The sequence below is a fragment of the Vicugna pacos genome, chromosome 13 (genome assembly GCF_048564905.1).
Source record: "Vicugna pacos chromosome 13, VicPac4, whole genome shotgun sequence".
NCBI lineage: Eukaryota > Metazoa > Chordata > Mammalia > Artiodactyla > Camelidae > Vicugna > Vicugna pacos.
Genome location: NC_132999.1, coordinates 48,375,842 through 48,399,418, shown reverse-complemented (window position 1 = coordinate 48,399,418; position 23,577 = coordinate 48,375,842). Strand labels below are relative to the sequence as shown.

Sequence of the window (23,577 nt, the reverse complement as noted above, 5' to 3'; positions counted from 1 at the left end):
GCCATCACATGCACCATGAACCCCTCCATGGCCCCCAGTTCCACTTATTTACAGCTCACTCACTTTTGTCTAGACCCTAGCTAAAGGCTAGGGTAGAAGAGTTCACCTGCTTTTGAGAGGGAAGCCCATCAGCAGGGTGGAGCGACCACTCCAGATCAAACAAGGAGAGGGCCAGGCCCCTGCCTGAGGGCCCAGAAGTCCTATCAAGGACATGGCCTCCTCCTCTCCCCATCCCAAGGCCTCTAGAAGAACCCCAGCCACTCACCCTCGGCTCTGCCGCCTGGGCTGTCACACTGGAGATCTCTGTGGGCAACAAGACAGGTAACAGGAGATCTGAATGGTCTGGTGGCCACAGTTCAACCACTGCCCGCTTGCCCACTGGGCTGGTCTCCCCCACATTCCTAACCCAGTTCCCCAGGTGCTCCCTCCAGTGCACACCCAGCTAACCTGGAAGAGAGGGGGCTCCCAGGCCTGGGGGCTCTGCCAGTCGCTGGCTGTCAGCTGGGGGGTGCTGTGGAGCAACTTCGGCCTGAGCCCAGGCCTCGGGGCGAGGACAGCGCCTGGAAAGGACCATCAAAGGACCATCGCTCAGGTTTAGTGAGCACCTACTGCGCGCCAGGCACTGGGCTGGAAGCTGTCCAGGCATCGTTTCATTTAATTCTTCATATCAATCCTGTGAGGTAGGGGCTATTAATAACCCCATTTTGCAGATGAAGAAATGGAGGCTCAGAGATGAAGTAACATTCATTCATATACTCATTATTTATGGAGTGTCTACTTTGCACAAGGACTGCATAGACAAACATTGATCAGATAATCATAAATGACTTAATTATTAGTGGGATAAGAGCTGCAAAGAAAAAAATGAAGAGTGCCTGAGGTCAGAGATTCAATAATCATACCATGGAGTCAACAACAATAAAAACTCTGGGGACACTTTCTCTGTTGCCAAACACTGGACTAAGCGCTTTATATGGATTATCTCATCTATCCCCTCTGCAAACCTGAGATCAATATGATGATCATCCCCACTTTTACAGAAGAGGAATCCATCCACTGAAAGGTGGTAAGAACCATGACGGCGAAGATTTCCATCCTGTTTACTTCTGTGTGTATCTCCCAACACCCAGGTCAGCACATGGCCCACAAATGTGTTTCAAAAAATATTAACTGAATGAACAAATGAATGGACGGACAGATGGATGGATGAATGGATGGATGAAGCACACAGAAGAATCAGCCCCACTTTTTCCCATGAGGCCCTCTCTCATTCCTGTCTTGACGCAAAAGTGGGACCCAAGTAGGATGTGGAAGGAGGGAGGAAGACTGAGAATGTGAAAAGGGACATTCTCAGACCCCCATGCCACCTCTGGCCTCAGTCCAGCCCCTGTTACATATTTTCAGAGACCTATTTATTTCACCTTCACAGTATTTATCACGACTGCAGCCAATTACTTGTATGACTAGCTGGCTGGCCAATGTGTCTTCTCCCTGAGTGTGGGCTCTTCAGGGGCAGGGACTATGTCTGTCTTGTTTACTGTTGTATCCCCTGACCCTGGGGCCTGGGCTATGGATGCTACATAAATATTTACCAACTGACTCCCTGAGCTGGTCAGGGCAGAGCTGGGATTTAGGTCTAGGCATGTCTTACTCCCAAGGGAGCCTGGGGACTCAGGGCCCTGGTTGATCCCCAGGAGCTAGGGAGCAAGATGCTGAATGGGCCCTGAGCGCTGGGAGGATTGCTGTAGGAAAGCTGCAGAGCTGAGCTGGAGACAGGAAGGTGTGGGGAGGGACACTCGTTTACTCCCATTTGGTGGGCAGCAATTTGCAATCTACGAAGCACCTCCACATATATGACCCACTGAATCTTCACAGCAACCTAGGAGATATGGTTTATTATCTCAGTGTTACAGAGGAAATAGCTCAGAGCAGTTGTGTAACTTTCCTGAAGTCACATAGCTGTTAAGTGGCAAGATCCCGAATTCTGCTCAAAGTCCAAAGCCTCCTTCTACTCCCAGCTCCTGCAACTCTGCTTTGGCCACTCCTGAAAGTACTCCTTCTAGAGCTGACATCTAATTTAAGGCTGGGAGGAACCTTAAAATCATCTAACCCATTGGCTTCCAAACCCTGGGCCTAGGGGAGCTTTGTAACATTCCAGATACCCAGGCCCTAGTCCAGGGGAGTCTGACTCATAGATCTGAAGGGACATCTGGGAATCTGTATTTTTAATCAGCTCCCCCAGTGGGTACACTGTTCTAGTGCCACCCTGTGCCCCTCCCATTTGACTGACAAGGAAACTGAGACCGGAAGAAGGAAAGAGACTTTGCCCAAGGCTACAAATTGGCATGGGGAGGGCCCCTTTGTTGCTCATCCAAGCAGAACATCTCTCTGTTCCCCAGCCCTTCCCTCTCTCAGGCCTCAGCTGCTCCTCACTGTCCCACTTACTGGATTACTCAGGGTTCTGCTCTCTCCCATGCCTGCCTATAGACTGTAAACTGGCCCCTCCTAGGCCAGGCTCTCTGTTTCAAGAATCTCACTGTAGCTCTTGCAGGAAGGACTGTGGGTAGCACACTCACAAAGGAGAAAAAGGGCTCAGCCTCTGGAATCTCCAGGTCCGATTTCCAGCAAGTATGGTTGACCCACAGCTCCCAATGCCCTCTTTGAGATGCTTACCAGAAGCCACCATCCCTCCTTTAGCGAGGGTGGGGCTCACCAATCCTCCCCACTCTGGAGACCTCCCACTTGGGGCCCGAGGGTGTGATCTTGGCAGAAGAGAAAAACTCCTCTCCAGTGGTTGCTTCTGTTCCACCCACCCGTGAAGACCTTTGGGCATGTCGTCCTGCCAGACCTCCTGACTGTCCACTGCTCTCTCTCGTAGCCTCCAGGATCTGAGGGAAGCAGCTGGCTCCCCTCTCCACCACACCCAGGCAGCCATTTTCTTGGGCCCCTCCCAAGGGTACCACCTATCCCATGTCTGTGAACAAAGTCGAAAAGGTCTTCTGTCTGTCTGTCTGCTTCTGGGTCAGTGTGTCTGAGCCTGCCTATGGGGACACCAGCTGGCTGGGAGGGGGCTGGGGGCCCCAACCTGCTGTGCACAGTGCCGGGAAGGGCCAGCCCACATCCTTGAGTCCCCAGCCCCACCCTCCCCCGCTGCGGCTGTGACCACCCCACCCCTTCCCCAGCCAGCCTCCCCTCCCCCACCCACAGCCTCCCCAGGGGAGCCAGGCTGCCAGCCCCAGCTCTCACTTCCGGCCTCATGACCCTCTCTCCAGCCTGCATACTCCTCCCCCCTACACCATTTCCCTCCCAGCCTGGATTGAAGGCCCAGGGATGTCCTCAAATGGAAAACTCTGCATCAAAGGGGCTATTACTGCTGCTGTGAAACTTTCCCCATCACCTCCTTTTGAGGCCTTTATCTCCTAGGATCTGCCCCCTCAGGAACTATGCGTTTCCTTCTCTTCAGCCCCGTCCCACACACCCCGCTGTACCTGAAGGTCTTCTTCCAACCTGACTCCAGCCCCAAATCATAGCAAGAATAACAAAGATGAAATAATAATGGCAGTTGTCACTTATTTGGCATTTAAATGGAGGCTCAGAGAGGTTAAGTTATGTCCTTAAGGACAAACAGCCAAGACACGGAAGAGCTGGAGTCTGAATTTGTTGGGCTCCCCTAAATCAAACTTCTTCACTGTTCAGAGTCAGTCCCCTCCCGTGCAGCTTCCTGCAACTGTCCTAGTCCCAACTCCGGGTTCTAATTTTTGACTTCTACCCTCTCCCAGCTTCTTCACCCCTCCCACCTAGGTCATCCGATGCACTACCCTCCCTCACCACTAGGTGTCCCCTTAGAGCTGCTGATGCCCCCAAGGGGAGAAAGCCCCGCCCCACCCTCTGGAGCCATCAGGGCCACCCCCCACAAAACAGCACACCCCACCCTACCCTACCCCCAGCTACACAGAGCTCCTTTGTGCAGCTCTTGCCCACCCCCTTCCTGCCCGGAGTGGGGCACCTGGCAAGCAGGTCTGCCCTAGACCCGCCCCCTGCCAGCCCCCTGCCCTGGGTGCCAGGTGTGCGGGCACCACCGCCAGCTCTGGCTGAACCCGAGGGTCACCCTGCCGGGCGGCCCTCCCTTCCTCCCTCCGAGGTCACCCAGGGACTGTGCTTCCCGCCCTGCTCCGCCCCCATCCCCTCCTGCCCTTGGCCCTTCCAGACTCCTGTCCTTGTCTTTCCTTCTGTCTCCCGGAGGACTCCCCTCCTCCAACCCCACCAGGCCCTCCCCACAGCCTCTCACCACCGCCCACCTCCTTCCCCTGAGAGCTCCTTGTTCCACCCACCTCCCCGCCCAGGTCTGAAGAACTCCTCCTCTTGGAAAGTTGCTGCTGGAAAGGAAGTGACTTCAGCAATTTGGCCACAAGGCTGGGCACTGCTGAGCCCAGCTCAGCTGAAGGCTTGCCCAGCCCACCTCCAAAGCACAAACGGGGCCACGTGCACACACCACCCCCAGTGTGCAGCCGGAACCCTGAACACATGCTTACCCAGTGACACGCGGAAGGACCTCTGTGTACACACCCTACTCCACCCCAGTGCACTCACACATCACCCCAGTGTGTTCGGATTCTTGTCTACACACCTCTCCAGTGTACACTAGCACCTTGCATTCAGTGTGGCACACACAACACTCCAGTCTTCCTACACCTGCCCAGGACACACTCTGCAAGCTGCACACTCACTCCAATGTACTACATACGCAGCCGTCGAATGTCCCCTAGCCCAGTCTGCTTATATAACTCTTGTGTACAGAACCCTGCATACCTAAGTACAGAGTCCTACACGTGCCTCTGGCACACAAGCTGGAGTTACTTGCACACAAGATGCCCTGTACATTTACAGTCGGGTACACCCAGCTCTGCATCCTCCCACAGCTGTACCTCCCTACCCTTACAATCCCAGGAGGCCCCACCCCCAGACCTCAGGCCCCAGGAATGCTCTTTTGGAAGTTGGGTGGGGTCCCCAGGCAGGCTGGGCTCTAGAGAGCTTCCTGGAGCCGGAGGCTTCATGTGTCAGTTTAGGGAGGTGCCTCTGCAGGGCAGGGCGGCCCCACCTGGCCTCTGTGGCTCTTGAGCCTGGGTGGGCTAATCTGGGCCCAGAGTAGGGAGGTGGGTCCTGCCCCTCCGTGCACCACCCCCATCTCATCCCAGAAGGGTGGCCTAGCACACCTGAGCTACCCAGGTCCTCTCAGCATCTCACCCTGGCCTCCCAGCTCTCTTCTTCCACAGAGTCCAGTAGAGAGGGGTCCTGGGGGGCCAGCTTCACACATCAGGCATTCTGGTTTCTACCTCTGCCCTGAGCTCTGCTCACTGTCACAACGCCTTTCTCTTCCCATGTCTCTCAGGTCGCCAAGGTGCAGGGAAGAGTCCCCAGACTAGGAGGCAGGACTCCTGTTGTATATCCACAGGCCTTGCCTTTCTGGATAATGGGAAGTCTGAGTAAGCTGGGTCAACATATTTTGATTCTAAAGGGCCTCTTTCTGGCCTAAGCTGGGAGGGGGGAATCCCTGCTAGGACTGGGAAGGAAGTACCCCTGATCCCCACTTCCTAGGTGGGCCAGGCACAGACCCAGCTTCCCTGTACAGTTACCTGAGCAGGCTTTGTAGACAGGCCTGGCTCAGCAGCAAAGGCCTGTCTCTGCCGGTGATTCCAGGGTTGTCTCTTCAGCCGCCTGAGAGTCGCCCCGAACCCGGGGCCCTCTGCACGCACTTAGCTGGGCAGGCTCCGAGGTCCAGGCCGATGGGTAGACAGGCAGGCAAGCTCCCATCTGTGGAAGCAAAAACAGCACCACAGATATAAGCATGGATACGGGGTAAGCCAGAGGGACCAGGAGGCCATCCTGGATGGGGTTCGCTCTTGCACACAATGAAACTGGCTACAGTCTCACTTTATTGGGGAGCTCGAGCTTATCTTCCGGTCTCTATTGGGAGACAGTACCTTTGTACGGGTAGGTACACGTGTGCATGAATGTGAACACACATGCTAAGGTGGAAAGAACCTGGCCTCGGGAGTTAGAATCGTCCTTGACTCAACTCTCATCAACTGTGTGATTTTAGGCAAGTCAGTTAACCTGTCTGGCTCTCGGTTTTCTCATCTATAAAATGGGGAGAGCTTATGAATGGGGAGAAGTGCTCTAGGGAACCTATAACTGCTAACAGCTTATTTACTATGAGGGTGGGAGAGCTGCTGTTCAAATTGATGGTGAATGCAGACTTCTGAGAGGGGTGTATATGCAGCTGGCATTTACCCTTCTCCTTGTTTTCTTTAATAGCCATGGCCCTTCTCACCACCCCCCTGCTTCCTGCCCATTTGTCTGCCTCCCTGAGGCCTGTGCTGGAACCCAGAGGGGGTCTGGGAACCAGGCCTCATGGATTGCTTATAGGTTTTGGTTGCCTGGGAATCTGTGTGTCAGAGGTCCTGCCTGTATGGATGCACGTCTGTGGATGTGCAGCTGTCTGGAAAAATATACCTGTGTGCGGCTTCCTGGGTCTTCTCAGCCTTCTATATGCTTCTCTGTGTATTTTCTATGTCTACTCGGGGACATGTGTGTTTAAGAGTGTACCTGTATGAGATTGTGATAGGGGGAGCTGATGTGTCCCTGTGTTCTGTGTCTTCTGTTATACAAGTGGGTGTGTGCATCTGGGTCTGTTCAGCTCTGTGTGCGCCTCCAGCTGAGCCTATCTTTGCACGCCTGTGGGGACACAGAAGTGTGTGTGCCTGTGAGCAATAAGGTGTGCCAAGCTGTGGTTGGGAAAGGAGTGCCCGTCTGTGCACACCCTGCCTGTGCACACTCTGCATCTCACTGTGTCAGGAGCCCAGTGGGCTTCTGTCCATTTCAGACACTCTGGGTGTGTGTGTGGTGGGGGGTGGTGGGGTGGGGATGTGCGGAGAATCCTCTGCTGTCCCTGCAGGTTTCTAATCTCAAGGCCTGTGACTGCGGGCACTGGTATCACTGTGGATCAGTGTTACCTCCCTCCTACCCCTGCCTTTCTCTGGGTTTTCAGGGTCACGGTGTGATGGTGTGACTGGTCACAGTGTCCCTGTGGGTCTGTTTCATCGTGGGTCAGGACGCGCTCACATGTGTGTCCCTGCATGTCTGTGCGGTATGACCTTACCATGGTGTGTCTGTATATGTCAGTGGGGCCCTGTGCTGTGTCACTGCATGTCTGAGCCAGCAGAGCCAAGTCTCAGTGTCAACGTGTGTGAGTGGGTCTGTGTGCCATGGTGTCAGCACAACGGTGCCTCAGTGTTTGTGTGGTACCTTTAAGTAACTTGTCAGTGCATGAGTGTGCGTGTGTGCCTGTGTATGTGAGACTCTTTGTGAGGCAGTGTGTCTGTGTCACTGTGTTTGTATGCCTGCTTCTCTCCTCCCTCCCTATCTCCTGCTCTCTCTCTCTCTCCCTCTCTCTCTCTGTAGGAGCCAGACAACTCCCCAAGCCTGGATTAGGGACAATTTATCCACAGGCAGAGAAGGAGAATTCCAACCTGCTAGAGCCTCCCTCCTCTGATCCATCCCCCCTCTTCCCCGTGGTTGGGTGGGCACAGAAATGCAGCCCAGCAGCTCCCAAGCACTCGGAGAGCCCCCACCTCTGCAGCTCCCCAGAGGCCCAGGAGGGCGGAGAAGATGGAAATCTGGGTGGCCCCAGAGCCCTCCAGGAGGGGTGGACTGGCTGCCCCCCATCCAGGCCCCCACAGCTCAGCTCATCTTGGCCCTGCTTTCCTGCATATGGTGGTGGTGGTTGAAGGAGTCTGCATGAGGTCTGCCTGGCCTGGGGGCTGGGGCGACCTGAGGAGTAAAGCTGCTCCCTCCACAACCTGATACTCCCCACTGATACACACAAGCTCCCCCTACCCCCTGAAATGGAAATGCCTGGGGAACTTTCGACTGTGCCCACATAGGCTGGGGGAGATGCTGGAAGGCAGGGGACAGCACTGGGTGGGGGGAATGCTGTGGGGTGAGGGGAGCAGAGGCTGAGCTGGGACTAAGGCTCCCTTCTCGGTGCTCCAGGCGCAAGGCAGAATCACATGTTTCCCATTAGCTGCTCTGGCCTCCTTGTTCAGGGGGTGTTGGCTGGGGGAGATTTGTTCTGGTTGCAGACACCAGCCGAGACCACACAAGAGAGAGAGAGAGGAAAAGACAGAGAGAGAGAGGGAGGGAGAGAGAGAAAGAGAAGGAGGGGGATTGAGCGCCAGAGGGAGAGGAAAAGACAGGAAGAGAGAGAAAGAAACAGAGACACACAGGGAGAGAAGGAGACAGAGACATGAGAAGCAGAGACAGGCAGTGCCAGAAACTGAGAAACAGGCTCACACGAACACGAAAGCAGAGAGACAGAGATGGGAGATGCTAACAGAGAGAGTGGGGGACAGGGACAGTGACAGAAGACGGGGACCCAGGTGGAGAGAGGCTGATCAGAGGCTGAGGGGAGTTGTCAGTGAGGCACAGAGTCAGGCCAGGAGGGACTGGGAGGGAGAGGGCTGGGGGAGAGGGGCACTAGGAATGCAAGCCTGAAGGAGGGGACCCAAGGGTGACAGAGGGAGAACCTGACGCAGGGCCAGAGGGTGAGGACGTGGGCACAGGGGCGGGTGGCGCTGGTGGGCAGGGGTAGTGGATGCTCCAGAGCCAGGAGCCACAGGGCGGGGGCGACCAGCAAGCCTGGAGCCTCCCGCCTCCTGACCCTCAAGCCTCAGAGAGATAACAGGCCCGAATAGTGCTGACTTGCGGTTCAGAAATCCAATATCCTCCGCGGCGCACTAATCGACTACCTGAGCTCCCGGCCCGCGCCGAGCTGCCCCGATTAATCCTGCGGCTCCACAGCCTTAATTAGTTTAACAGTTTCAGGGGCAGAAGAAGCAGGGAATAGGGTCCCCTAGCCTGCGGGGACACAGTCTCCCATGTGGCCCCACCTCCCCAGTCACACCTGCCCCAGCCCCAGAGGCCCCTTTACACAGCATCTGAAAAACACTGGGTCCTTCCTCCTGGGCAACAGTCCCAAGGGCTGGCACCTGGGTCACAAAGTAGGTCTTGTGGGACTGAGACCCCACATCCCAACTTGTCCCTGCACCCAGGGCCCAAGTGCTGGCTCTGGTCTGCCCCTAAGGCCCTGCCAACCGTCAGCCCCACACCACTGGGCAACATGTTGTCTCTTTAGGGTGAGAGACAAGCTCCCAAGTTACTGACAACCTCCCCAACAGCATGAGATAATCACACATGTCATTCCCCACGACAGCAATGAGATGGGCACATGGTGACATCTCACACATACCCAACAGTCAGAGACACAGGCGAACGACTGGGTGAATACCCTCCTGACAGGACAAGCGAAGCACAGAACCTGTCACGTCCTCAAAAGCATGAGCCCCAGACAGTATGGGACAGAACACAGGTTGTTACCCTCACAGTAGTGTAACCGACATACAACCAGGCACCCCCTCACTCACTAACAGGATGTAAAATGCACAGAGAACCTCTCTTTCTCCCTCCCTCACACACATACACATACACCCCCCCCCAACACCTTCCAGGTGTGAGAAAAGTACTGACCCCTCCTCTCACATACAAAGTATAAGCCGGGGACACAACCTCGCCCCTTCCCCATTAGTCCTCCCTCTAGACTGTGGGATGGGTACACGACCAGTCACTCGACTGCTGTGGACAGGTGACAGCCCACCCCACCCCTCCCCCTCACTGCCAGCCTGGTGGGGCTGTCCTCTGCCTGCAGAGGCGTCACAGCTCACAGGGCATGAATGTCACCCCAGCCCTGCCAGAGCCGGGCACAGCCACACGTTGCCCCAGTGACAAACACCACTGGCCCCAGGAGGTGGAGGCATACAGGGATCTGGGCGTGACCTTGGTCCCTGGACACCAGGAGGGGAGGCGCCGAGGCCTCTCTCCTGGGTAACCCAGGGACCCAGTGCTGGGAACAAAGCCGCCTGGGCACACAGACAACCTGAAAATGCCCCCTCCCCAAGCAGTCTCCCCTACCCCCTTTCTAATTGAATGTAGTTGTTGTTGAGGGGAGGGGCAGAAGGAGGGCTGTCAGCGAGGCCTGAAGAGCAGTTCCTGTAAGACTTCTTAGAGGTGGTGGAGGGGAGGCAGGTTAGGGGTTGCTGTCACCGTGTCCTCAGGGCCCAGGACTGAGGAGGGAGTAGGATGATAGCTTCAGACTCCCACTGTGGCCAGGGGAGCCCCCCTCTCTGACAAAGGCCCCCTCGCCAAATTCAGGCCACTGAGCCTGACAAGGAGGCCAAAGTCCAGGGACATGACTCACCCAGGGAACAGGCCCAGCCTGCTGGCCAGAAAGTGAGAGAGGCCAGGAGCCAAGGGGCCTGGGTTCAAGTCTGAGCTCCTCCCAGGCCAAGCTGAGTGACCTTGGAGCAGAGGCTCAGTCTCAGGCTTTGGGGAGCCAGGAAGGCAGCAGCCAGGGAAGCGATGAGGCTGCAGACCAGCAAGCAGAGCACTGGGGGCCACAGAAAGGAGAACCCAGCAGGTCCAACCTCTGGCTCTACCACTTCCTCACCAGGAACTTGGACTTACTGTGCCTCAGTTTCCTCCGCTGTAAAGCAGGGGTGATAATGTCAGCCTTATGAGACAATGTGGCATGAAGTGGGCAGGTGCTCAGGGAATGGGAGCTTCTCATTGAAAAGGAAGAAACAGACTAAGAGAAGGCAGGAGACTTGCCCAAGTCACTGAGCAAGTTAATATCAGCTGAACTCAGCCTTCACCTCCAGGCTTCCCACCTTCTGTAAAATGGCTTGGAGATCGATAACGTGTGAGTGCTTGTGATGGGGGGATGCTAGGGTGTTGGTTACAGAGCTGCCCTACTGTCCAGTGAAGATCAAGGAAACTGATAGGAGACTGTCACATACCCTGACCTTTCCCCTAAACCCCACTTGGCCCACCTTCAAACTTTGGACCAGAGGGCCATCTCTAAGGGAGGGAGGCAGCCTATACCCCAGCTCCCCATTACCAGTGCCAGCACCTGGTGCTTGGAAGGACTGGGGGATCTGGGATGTCAGTGTCTGGGGCCTTCTCATTGTACAGGAGCCCAGAGAGGGACAGGCCTAGCCTGAGGTCACACAGCATGAGAGCAGCAGAGGCCAGAGTCCTGGCCAGGGACAGCCTCAGAGCAGAGTCCCTCTAGCCCCTGGGGTGGCTGGAGCTGGGGGGCCCTGGGGGACTGAGCAAAACGTGGCGACAGATGGCCTGCCGAGGCAGCGGCGATCTGGGCGGCTGGCAGGCATGCTTGCTCCCGCGCAGGGAAGCGGCTAATTTTAGCTGAGGCCTCGATGCCAGCTTTGTTCCCCCCACCCACCCGCCGAGGGGGCCCAGCATGCTTTGCGTGCAACCCGCCTCCCCCAGGCACCCCTACTCCCCCGCCTGGCCCCTTGGTGAGTAGTGCCCAGACCCCAGGGGCCTAGAACTGTCTGCCTGACCAGGTCTCATCACACCCAAAGGCAAGGTCTGGGCCCTGGAGGCCTGGCACCCCTATGCCAGGTCCTGTTTCCCATGACTCCAAACTCATTCCTTGAAGAGGGGTTTGTGGGGAGGAGAGCTAGAGGCCACTGCCCAGACTGGGAGGGAGGGCCTGACAGCAGGGGCTGCCAGTCTTTGGGGGGAGGCGGAGTACTGCCCTCCACCAAGTACTTAAGGAGACAGGACCCTTATTTTAACCATCCTGAGACAAATTCCTCTGTGTTCTAGTCCCCTTGATACTGTGAGCAATGGATGGGAGTCACTCTACCCTTTCCCTATTCTTCATAACTCTGACTTTGCTCCAGGAACTTAAAGCACTTTAAAGAAATCAGAGATACAGCAAGGGCAGTACTGCTGTAACTCCAGGGGAAGCTGAGGCAGTGTGAGACATCTTTGCAGCAGGGAAGGAGACAAATCCAGGAATCATGTTGAGGGAGGCCTCAACATGCTCTTCTTTGAATTCTCAGAGCTAGGGGGCTTCCTGGGCCAGCTCAGCCCCTAGGACTACCCTCTGCTCTATCTGGGCTGGGAGAAGTTAAATTAGATGGATGGACCCCATCCTCTAGGACCCTGGGAAGGGAAGGAGGCCTGGCACTCTTAGTTCCTAGTGCCCCACCCCTTGTAGGCTCTTTGACTTTAGGACCTCCCATCCCCATCTCAGAGTCAAATACACATGCCCTTTGGGGTGACTCTGGAGGGTCCCCCTCTCCCAGTTCCAACCCAAGGGCTGGCCATAAGGGAAATGACCAAGAGGGAAATAAAGAAGACTGGAAAGAAATCTATGTATTTAGAGGGAGAGAGTCAGAAAGAAGAGAAAGAGAGGGAGAAACCAAGGTAGAGAATCAGATTCAGGAAGAGAGCGAAGAAAGAGGAAGAACGTGGGAGCAACAGAAACAGGGCAGAATGAGGTTAAAGAGAAAGAGACAGAGGAAAAGCTAGAGGAAGGAAAAGAGCAAAAAAGAGACTCAGGAAGAGAGGGAAAGAGGCGGAAGGAGAAGACGAGACAGAGAGCAGGATGAGGCAGAGACAAAGAGAGAGCAAGATACATGCAGAGGGGCAGGAGATGGAGGAGCTGCCACAGACCGGCGCAAGGCACAGAGAACTGACACCACAGGGAGCTGGAGACAGACAGAGGGACTGGCACACCCAGAGACCAAGAGAGACAGTGGGAGAGGGCAAGAACCACTCAGAGACTGGGGAGGGGAGGAGGAGGCACTAAGTGATAAAGTGTGTGTGTTGTGGGGACAGCAGGAGTAGACAGAGGCAAGGAGGGAGGGGGCGTGAGGAGGAGGAGGGGGAGATGTCGTCGCCAGAGCTGGGGGGGACACAGGACAGAAATGGAATGTGGGTCTGGGCATGAGGCTCACAGATGCATCGGCTCCGGTTTCAGCTGGGGCAGTTGGCTGCGGGGTGGGGGGGCAGCGGGGAGAAAGGAGCAGAGCTGACGGGGGGGGGGGGGGGGGCCCTGTTGCCATGGCTGCGGGCACGGCAGGGGCACAGTCTGCTGGCACTTGGAGTTCTGGGCATGGTAGGGGGCTGACTGAGGGGAAAAGAGGGGGGTGATGAAGAAGCCTAGCCCCTGCCCTCAGGGCTCTACCAGGAAGAAAGTTTCCAGAGAGGATGGGAGCTGTTGGGAGCTGAGGGCAGCTCTGGGCCCTGCTCCACCCGTGGCGGGGACACCACTTTCCAGGTCACCTGTGGGCATCCCTGGTTCCCACCCAGGCGGCAGGCTGGCCTCTGGGGATCCTCCATCTCTATTCCCTCCAGTCCAGCTGAAGATCCACATGCTGCTGCTGCTGCTGCTGCTGCTGCTGCTGCCGCTGCTGCTTCTGCTTGCAGGGGAGCAGCAAGATTGTGAATTCAGGATCTGTAATCCTAACGCAGAGCCCAGGCCTACCGGGCTCCAGTTGCCAAGGCGACGGAGGGTCAGAGGGCAGCGCGGGGCGCCCGCGCCTCCAAGTCAGAATCCCAATTGTTAAAGCCCAAGAATAAACAGCTGAAGCGGCCGTGGGGGGGGGGCCGAGAGGGGGGCTGAGGTCTGCATCGGCTCAGTGTGGTGTTGTCAAGCGAGATGTCACTAATTGTCTGAAGGAACGGGCTGAGGCAGCTCTTAACTGCTTCTGTGCCACCGGAGACACCTTGGCTGCCTGGCCCTATCCCCGGGGCCTCCCAGCATTCCACTGGGCCAGCTTGGTGGTGGGGGGAGTGCTGGCCCAGCATAATCCCTGCCTCCCTTGCACTGAACCCCCACATACTCTGGCTCCCAATGTTCCTCCTTGCCCAACTTGGAACCTCCCACCTGCAAGCTAAATCCTTTATGTCCCCAGAACCAGTACCCTTCAATTACTGGAACCACAATACTTCTTATAGCCCCAAAATGCCCCTCTGGCCTGCAAAAGCCCTCCCAGCCCCCTAACATCTCTTCTTCCTTCTCTTCCTCCTCTCAGAAGTCAGGGGTTCTAGGACAAGGTGTGTGAATTGTAGAGGAAGACAGATTTTGGATTCTTCTGAACTTTGGTGGATTGGAGGCCCTCCTATGGGGACAGGTAAGGTCCACGGCATCCTTCTGTGAAACTCCCTACTCTTAGTCACACAGCAGAACCAAAGACCTGAATGGAGCTCAGAAACCTGGTTTCTAGCTTTGATTGTTCTACCTACTTGCTGTGTGATTTTTGCCAAGATATTTTCCCTCCATAGGCCTGTCTCCTCACTTATCATCCATCCTAAACATTTAGTAGTGTCTATTCCGAGTCATGCCATGTCTGGAAATCCTGCCCAGAGGAACTCCCAATCCAGTGGGTGAGAAAGGCTCATCATACAAGGTAGAAAGCAATCAGAGAGTCTTCAGGTAAGGTATTCCATCAAAAACACCGAGCAGTCTGGTAAACAATAAATCGTTCAGTGGATGGCTGCTGGTGTTAGTAGTAGTACTGGTATCGCTGTCATTACAAAGGGTCGTTAAAAGGGTGTAGGTAATCAGAAAAAAAAGATTGGGAGGAGGTCGGTTCTGGAAGGCTTCCTGCAGAAAGTGGTACCTGGTAAGATTTGGACAGGTGGGCAAGAAGATAGAAGGCTCCAGTAGAGAGGAGGGTCTTGTGAGGTTCTTCAAAGGGAGTTGAGCTGTATGGTCTCAGGGTCGTGTGCTCAGTCCCGTCCAAAGCAGGAAGGGCGAGGCCTTCAATGGTCTCCCCGCCCCATGGGCCGGCCCTGCCTTCTCCTCCACCCACTGCGCCTCGGGATTGCCAGAGAGCGGAGCCTGGGAGGGGCGGGCCGACCGTGGGCACGGCTCCCGGGGATTGGTAGCACCTGGAGTGATGTCACAAGGGGCGGGGTCAGGGCTTCAGGCCCGCCCCCTGCCCCAGACCCCGGCTCCTGGCCCAAAGCGCGGGTCCCAGGAGGGGGCGCTGAGGCCGCCTCGCAGCCCCTTCAGGTGGAGGGCGGGGCCCGGGCGCTGTCCGTGGGCGGGGAGCTGGGCGCGGAAACAGGGGATCCCCCAGAGAGGGCCCAGCCCAGCCCGGGGCTGGACTCGTACAAAAGGCGACTTGTTCTTTCTTGGGATGCCTGCGCCTTCTCAAACATACCTACAGCCACACTCCGGGGACTGCCACACCCACACATGGCTACACAAGCCCGCCGGGGGTGGGGAGTGGGGGGCTGTCGCCAGCCCCAGCCCCAGAGGTCGATGTTAAGAACCTTGCCCCAACCACCTCTTGCCACAGACTAAACATCGTTCACCTCGCCCCATCCTACCCCAAGTGACCTGGATACTCCCACAGCCTCATGCACAGCCCTGGGGACACTGACCCAGTCACATTTTCGTAACTATCCTCTCCCTCAGACCAACTGTAGCTCACCCACTCCTCCCCTGGAGCCAGACTGCTAGCTTCAATGCGGGTGCCAACTAGTGTGTGACCTTGGGACACAACGAGGTCCATTAAGGGTTACTTCTTACTGAGTAATTGTTCTGTGCCAGTAATTGCCCTTTATGGCGAGTACTATTAGTCCCATTTTGTAGTTGGGGAAACTGAGGCTTAGGTTAAATAGCTTGCCTAAGGCAGAAGCAATTATTTGAACCCAGGTCACAGTTGACTTCAGAGCCCACATTCTTCTGTGTATTATCTCTACCTCCCATCACACCATCTTACAATCTAAAACCCCACCACACACAGCAAAACCATCTCAGAGTCAGGGTGTAACTCTCCACCCAATACATCTCAATGTCACTGTCTACTATCAGGCAGCTTCTCTCACTAATTAGTGTGCATGTTGGGGGAGGTGGGGAGGTAGAGTCTGCTAACTTTAAGCTTCCCCAGTCCCCAGCGTTGGCCATCAGAGTCATTATAAATGGGACACAGAGCAAGAGCAGAGCCGGAACAGGCTACCTCTAACCTTTCCAGCAGGATCACCTCCACCTCCCCTGACCCTAGGATGACAAAGCACTGCCATACGGACTAGGACTCCAAGCCTGCAGCTCTCCTTGACCCTTTGGGCCAGAATCCTCCCCTAGCCCCCAACCCCTGCTGAGAACAAGTCGAAACAAACTCTTTCCTGAGGATGTCAAAGCACCTTTCCTGGGGAAGGCCGCTCTGTGATCCCCTGAGCAGGGCTAGGGAGAAGGATCGAGTTACTCTTTCCCCAGCTGTGCCTGGACTCCTTAGGGCTGACCTTTCACCTCATCCAGGCCAGGACCCAAAGGGGGCTAGAGTCCAGCCCTCACCTCCTGTTAACCCTCTGCATTCTTCATCTTTCCATTCCAGAGCCCCCGCCAGGTCCCCGCGGGTCTCAGGAAGCTCAGCCGGGGATGCCAACCTTTCCCCACCCTTCCATCCTGGGGTCTGGTTTCCCAGGGAGCTTTAGAGAATGCTCCTCCCTGCCCCCTGCCCAAGCTGCCCTGCCCTGCTGGGATCAGATACCTCCGCCCAAGCAGCTGAAAATGACCTGGGCTATTTTCGCTCTGGGATCACATTGCAAACTCCCCCTTGAGCTGGCAGCTTCCCACAATCCCTCCAAACCATTGCCCCCCACTCCTCATCCGTTACCGAGAACCACTGACTAACAGGACAGGAGGGCTGTTGGGGATCACTGGCCTAAGCCCCTCATATGGGGAGACTGAGACCATGAGGAGTCAGGCACCGGGCTGGGCAGAGAACCAGGCTCCCTGGGTCCCCGCCCAGGCCTCTTTCTACTGTCTAGCACAGCCTGCTCTGTACCCTAGATCGCAGTGCCTCTGACCCAGCCAAAAACCCAGCCGACCTCCTCCAAGCACCAGAAAGTCACTCTGCAGACTACCCACAAATCTCTGTGCCACCCTGCATGTTGGAAACTGCTTCTGCCACACTCTTCTCTTTGTTTAGACTTGGGACCAGGTCTGTACCTGTATCACAGCTAGACGGACCATGGGAATGTTTTGGAGGGGTGCAAACTGGGAGGAAAGACAGGGAGACTGAGGCCCAGAGGAACAGAAGGCTGATTCTGGCTTCCCAAGGTTCATATTGCACAATCCTTCCATGTTCCCAGCAGCCCCTTGCCCCAGCTTCTCAGTACCCCCCCCTTCCATTTTTGCAAACCCAGCCCCCTCCAGGCCCCTGCCCCTCCACCTCAAGCCCCAGTCCTCCTGGGCAGGAATGTGACTGGTCAAGTCTGAGCTGACCACATGAGTGGCTATAAGGCGACACAGACCCCCCCATCCTCCCATCCCCCCAGCCTGGGGGAGCTCACATACCAAGGCAAGGTGGCAGGGAGGGGGGAGCTGCTTTAACCCTTTGCAGCCAGGCTTTCAGGTTGAAAAAGAGAGGTACTCTACTTCCAATGGCCACTCCCACGTGAGTGCTGCCAGACTGGGGAGTGCAAGCAGAACCTATTCACCCAGGAGGTGGAATGGGGGCATTTGCCCTGCTAGTCCCTGTTCAGAAAAATTACCCTTTGCCACCCCAACTGTTTAATCTTATCTCCCATGACATTTAGAAAAAGTCATGAACTGGTGCTGAGGGTGGAGAAGGAAAGGAGGCATCATGAACCCCAACCTCAGGAGCCCCTAGTCTGATGGGAGAAATACAACCCTGCCCTGGGGAGTCTGATGGGGGAGGCCAGGCACAGAGGCTGGGACAAAGAGCTGAGAGCAGAGAAGAGCATGGAGCTGGCAGAAGTGGGAGGAAGCCAGGGCAGGAGCAGAACAAGCCAGGTGGGGTCAGATCGGGCAGGCTTCCCGGAGGCCCCTCGACCCACACCCCTCCCCCCAGGCTCTGGAATCTCGGGGGTCAGGGCTGAGGGACAGCCCCGCCCCCTGCTCCCCTCAGGCTCAGGAATTCCACCAGCCAAGGCTGGGGGGGGGGTGCGGCTGCTTCGGCCTCAGTCCAAGTTGGCTCCCAATGGACCGGGAACTGCAGATCCTCCTCGGCCCCCCCACCTCCACCCAAGCCCCTGGGCTGGCCCAGGGCCCCCTCTCTCCCCCTCCCTGGCTGGCATGGTGAGTGCCAGGCACTGGCAGAAAACAAACCCGCCGGGGTGGGTTTGCAGGGAGCGGGGTAACCTTGACACAGTTGCGGCAGTCGCTAATGGCAGACACACACTCCGCCTGTTCTGGGGGGACTGTTGCCGTTGCTAGGAAACCAGCAGCCGCGTGAATGGAAATGGGTCAGTAAACCTGGGGAGAGATAGTGTGACACTCGAACCACTGCAGCTGCTCCAGCCCACACCGAAATCCCTCCTCTTCAATATTTATCACTCCTGCCTGGGCCCTCAGCTCCTGCCAGGCCCTGCACCAGCCTGGCCCTCAGGGCCCCCCAAGGCTCGACAGGGGAGGTGAGAGAAAAGAGATGGTGGGGGGTGCTTACTCTCTTCTTGGTGGGCCCCCCAGTTGGGATGGAACTGGTTCTGGAGGAGATTGAACAGGAAACAGAGTCTAATCCCGTGGTGGGGAAGGGGTTAAAAGGTCAATTCACGCCTGTTCCTGATTTAGGCACTGTGGTAAAATTACTGCGAGTGTGAGCGGGTTGCAACTGCCTGCTTGCCTACTTGCCTACCTGCGGAGGGACTGATTAAGACAGGAGATCTCTCTCCCAGTGTGTAAGAGATGGAGGGGGAAGAGACACCCAAAACATGGCCAGGATTCCCTCACCGCCTGAATACACCCTTCCTTACAGCTCAGCAATTCCCCCAATATAGCACAAGGCTTCCTAACAGCCAGAATTGATGCTCCTAGTACAATCTGATAGCACCCCAAATGGACAAAAGCTGCCTACTGCCTTAGTGTTGTCCTGTACAGACACTCCCCCAAACAGCCAGACACTTGCCGTTCAGAAAAACTTGACAACACCTTACAGATTACCCACACGATAGAAGGTGACAACTACAATTCAGAACAGTGCAGTTCAGCTCAGCACCTATAAACAGGTCGACAAACCTAGGCACAGGCAAAACTGTGTCAGACTGTGCTGAATCTTCTATCACTTCCCCATAAGGCTGGAGCTTCCCCAAACAGCTTGCTCCAACCCAAAGCCTGGCTCTCCAGTTCATCTTTTTTTTAAAATCCCTCCCATTGTCAGCCTCCTTGTCTTGCACACACTCCAGTAAACTGCCCCTGTGATCGTTCTTCTGGACACACTATTCCACAAGCTAGCTGCCTCATGCACCGCGCCCCCCATTCCCAGGAGGCCGACTGGTCACTGACACACACATTCCCTTCCCCTAGAAGCAAGCAGTCTCACAGCCCTGCCTGATACAAGCTCTTGTTCTTAGGCCCCGGCCTCTCTGCTAACAGGAACCCTGGGAATCAGCAGCCCCACTCAGTTGGGTGATAGGCCCCCTCCACAATCTCAGCTAGTATCCCTGGAGGTCTGTCTTGGGAAGGGAGGCACTCAACTTTCTTGGGGGGAGGATACCTAGACAGGAATCTCCCAGCTGACTCGGTTCTGTATGCTCCTATCTCCTAGGATACATCAGTCAACACAGGCTCGGAGCCTGTCAGAGCTGGAAGGTGCCTTAGGGAGTCACTAATCCAGCCTCCTCCACTGTGCAGGAGGAACCTGAGGCCCAGAGAGGGGAAGTGGCCTGCCCAAAGTCACACAGCCCAACTGCTGCTTCCAGCCCCTTTCTCTTCTAAAGTCCTTCACTGAGAGTCCTCTATGGTAACTGGGGGTTGAAGGTATAGTCAGCCCAGGAAGGCATCCCTGAGGCAGAGGGAGGTGGGACTGGATCAGCTGGGAGAGGGAGAGTCTGTAGTCCTAGGGCGTTTATGAGAACTGCCCTGCAGTGTATTCAGAGACATGGGCACCTGGTAGCCTTGGAATTTGGGCCACATAAATTTGCTTGAATTTGTACTTTGCCAAAATGATCTGGTGGACACTCACCCCGACCCCACTTCTTATCCCAGGGCCCCAGAGAGCTGCCTCCTCAAACCAAACGTAAAGGATGGATGCTCTGTTCCCTATGCCTGGCCTTGAATGGGAATCCCTGCCTTTTATTATTTAAATAGATCTCTGCCCGGAAGCCTCTGGGATGCTGTGAAAATTTTCTGCAAGGTAGTTTTATTTCAATTCCATTTTGCAGGAAAGCAAAATGAGGCTCACAGAGGTGTTGTAGTTTGCTCAAGTTCACACAGACAATAAATGGAGCCTTGAGTTCCTTCCAGTACACAAGGAAGGCCTATCCAACAGGAAACAGGGAGAATAGGGGTGGGGGTGGAGGGGTAGGGGGAGAGAGAAGGGTGGGAGTTGACCCAGGCCCAGGCCCAACATCCTGGGCTGAGGGGGAGCCAACAAGTATTTGAATTTGAATCTGGGTATCTGGGTTCCACCCCCACCCACTCTAGCAGAGGTGGAGTGAAAGGTCAGCATAGAGATGAGAGGGAGAGGAAAGCAGAATTCCACCAGCTCCTAAGCCTGCCTGAGGCCATACCCCAGGGAGCTGGGCCAGGGGCTGCCCCAACTTCCCTGGCCCAGAGCTCTCTGCTAGCCCCCGCCCCCACCTCTATCTCCACAGCAGAAGGAGTACTGTGGTCTAGACGACCAGCCCCCCTCCCTGGGCCTCAGTCTCTCCATCTGTACTAAGAGCTAGGACTTCTAAGGGCTCTTCCAGCTTTAACATAGTGTGGTGACCAGTCCTAATCTTCAGTCCCCAGCACAAATTTACATCTCTCCTCCAGACTAGAGCTAGCTGAGAATAACCTTAAATATATGTTTAATGAATAAATGAGCTTCAATAAAACCAACATCTTTCTATCCTTCCCACTCAACTGAGAGGCACTACTTACCTTGGGAAGCCAAATTTCTCAGAGTTGTTGGAGGGGAAAGGGATTCAAATACTTTGTAGGCTCTGAATGGGGCTGTATGATACACAGGTGCTCTTTATTTCCTGGCCCTACTATATGCAGACACTATGGTAACTGCTTTAAATGTTGTGCAACTTAAAGCCCCACAACAAGGCGATGGCCTACCTACTATTATCTAGTTTTTCAGATGAGTAAAGGGACTAGAGAGTGAAGGGACTTGCTCAAGGTCACACAGCCAGTGAGTGGCAGAGAAGGTCCTGGAACTGTACCTATTCCCACTGCTTGTTTGACATGGTGAGGGTTTGCTTGGTAGGGGCAGGACATGAAGTTGAAGGAATCATTGGCAAGGGGAGAGCGGCTCCACCCTAGGAGGGGGAGGTGCTTGCAGAGTTGCCAAACGGTTCATCAGTTTCCAGAGCACCAAATGGTACTGTAACTAGCAGAGTGGTGGGAAAGCATCGCTTCTCCTCCCCAACAAAAGGCAGAGTAGACCTCTTTCCCTCCCCCAAGCCACAGTGCCAAGAGTGAGCCCTAAGAGGCCACTTACCTACTCCCCTGGATCTCAGGGCTCCTGTAAAAGGAAGCCCCTCCCTCCCAGGAGCCCTTTTCTGGACTTCGGGACCTGCAAGGTGCAGAGCTGACCCCAAAGAAAGCTGCTGCCGCCGTCGAGAAAATTGTCCAGGACTTTTCAGGCACATCCGACCCCCACCGGGTCGGCAGTTGCAGGGGATGAGGGTGGGGAGTGGTTGAGAGAAGGCTGTCTCGCCTCCCTCCTAGAAGCCCCTAGGCGCGTCTTGCTGGAGCAGGAGGCTCTGGTCCGCAGGTCCAGCCCAGCCGTTCTCCGCCCGAACGGTCCGCCTCCTTGTTTTCCCGCCGCCGCCTCTCGGGCTACCTGGCAGGCCTGCGCTGCCCCCTGATCCCTGCCACCCCCATCCCCCTCCCAGATGAGGCCACGGAGCTTCTGACTCCTGGAGGAGGTGACGGGCCGAGAGGGAAACCAGGCGGCTGGGGGAGGGGCGCTGCCTGCACCTGGCCCCTCTCCGCCGCCCCGGCCGGGAGGGGCGGGACTGGACCCCCGCCAGACCCGAAGAGCGCGGCGGGGGAGGGGAGGTGTGCGGCCCTCCTCGCGCGCAGCCCGGGGGCGGGTAAGGTACTTTCCCCCCACCACCCTCGCCGCGGGGGCGCCCCCTAGGGTCGGGCTGCGAGGCGCCCCTTCCCGAGCCGTGAGCTCAGCCCGCTCCCCCGGCCGGCCGCGCTCTCCAGCTGCAGGAAATTCCAGAAGCTCTCCATCATCCCGGCGCAGCGCGCAGCCCGGGCTGCCAAGGCTCCCCGAAGGAGAGCCACATGCCGGCCGGCCGCGCGGCCCGCCCTTGCCCCCCCTTCCAACCCTGCCGAGCAGCCACGTCGGGCCGGGCGGGGGCCCGGCCAGCCGCCCCTTCCCGCGCCCCGGACCCGGCGGAATGCGTGGCAGCCTCGGCCGGGGACTATTTTGAGCGGGAGGGGAGCGGCCCAGCCTCGGTGTTTTCGGCTTTTTCCTGGCCCCCGGCCCGCCAGCCCGGGCCCTCGGCTGCCCGCGGAGTGGGAGGGGGGGTTGTCACGTGGCGGGTGGAAGGGGAGGGCCTCCGCGATCCGGCTGGGGCTGGGGCTGGGGCTCGGGCCCGGGCCCGGGCCCGGGAGGCGCCCGGCGGCGGTCCGGACCTGCGCTCTCTGCCGAGGCCGAGCTGCGGGATTATTAATAGCGCGCCTGGCTCCGCTGCGACTCCAGGGCGCCCGCTACCTGCACGCCCCTCCTCCGGTGAACACGGGCGGCCTGGGCACTCCCTCCCCAGCGGCGGACTCGGGCCTCACTGGATAGCGCCACTGTGCACCAGGCCAATCACCGGCCTCGATTTCCTTACCTGTAAATTGGGGGTGAGCTACCTGGCTTTACATGGTGGGTACTAGAGGTTTTGCTTGCTGTGTGCCTCTCCTTCGCCGAAACTTGTTCCCTTCTGGGGGCCTCAGTTTTTTCGTTTATAAAATGACGGGGTCTGAGAGGACGCTTTCTAGGGGAAGAATCTCTTACACTTAATGCATTTTCACTTAAAATCCGTTATGGACTATGCAATGGCAATAGCCAACACCGGGTACTTGCCCTGCGTTATTAGCATGCGTTAACTCATTTGATTATAAAGTTCCCATAAAGCAGGTATTACCCCTTTTTTTGCTGATGAGGAAACTGAGGCTTAGGAAGGTTAAGTGACCTGCCAAAGGTCACACAGTGGTAGAAGCCAGAGTCAGATGAACTCAGGCTCCAGATTCTGAGTAAACCACTGAGCTATATAGTGCCCTAAGACAAGCAATACAAACACTGCCCTCTTTTCATAGAAGAGGAAACTGAGGCTTAAAGTGATTTGCCCAAAGTTGCCTTTGGCCGGTTAGTCACAGAGCTGAGCATCCAACACAGATCTTCCAACTTCTAGTCTAAAGCCCTGCTGCAGCCCTCTGAATCTGTTCAGCTCCTGCCCTGGGGCAGCTAGAGGGACCCCTAGAATGGGATCCAGAAATGGGCACAAAGCTTTGTCCAGGTCATCCTCTGCTCCCAAGGGTCAGACCAGACTCCCGGGCTCCCAGGGTTCACTAACCCACCAAATTCTAAACTCAGGCCAGCCTCAGAGCCACAGAGGTGAGGGGAACCTGTGGGTGAGGGGCACCTGTGGGTGAGGGGAGTTGGCGTACAGGGGTAACAGCCTGGGACAGGGCCTGGAGTTGCTTCCTGTTCCCACCCCCTGCCCCCCAGCAAGGAAGCACAA

At 56.4% G+C, this 23,577-nt stretch overlaps 1 protein-coding gene across 4 annotated transcripts in view; it reads right to left on the bottom strand.

The window, feature by feature from the left end:
• Positions 1–23,577, bottom strand: part of AHDC1 (AT-hook DNA binding motif containing 1) — a 63,580-nt gene that overhangs the window by 15,441 nt on the left and 24,562 nt on the right. For all 4 annotated transcript variants that reach the window (XM_072975000.1, XM_072974997.1, XM_072974999.1 and 1 more), the window contains 3 exons: positions 5,634–5,811; positions 448–560; positions 266–303 (listed from right to left, as the gene is read on the bottom strand). The gene's annotated coding sequence lies outside the window, so the exon portion shown is untranslated. The remainder of the gene's footprint in view (positions 1–265; positions 304–447; positions 561–5,633; positions 5,812–23,577) is intronic.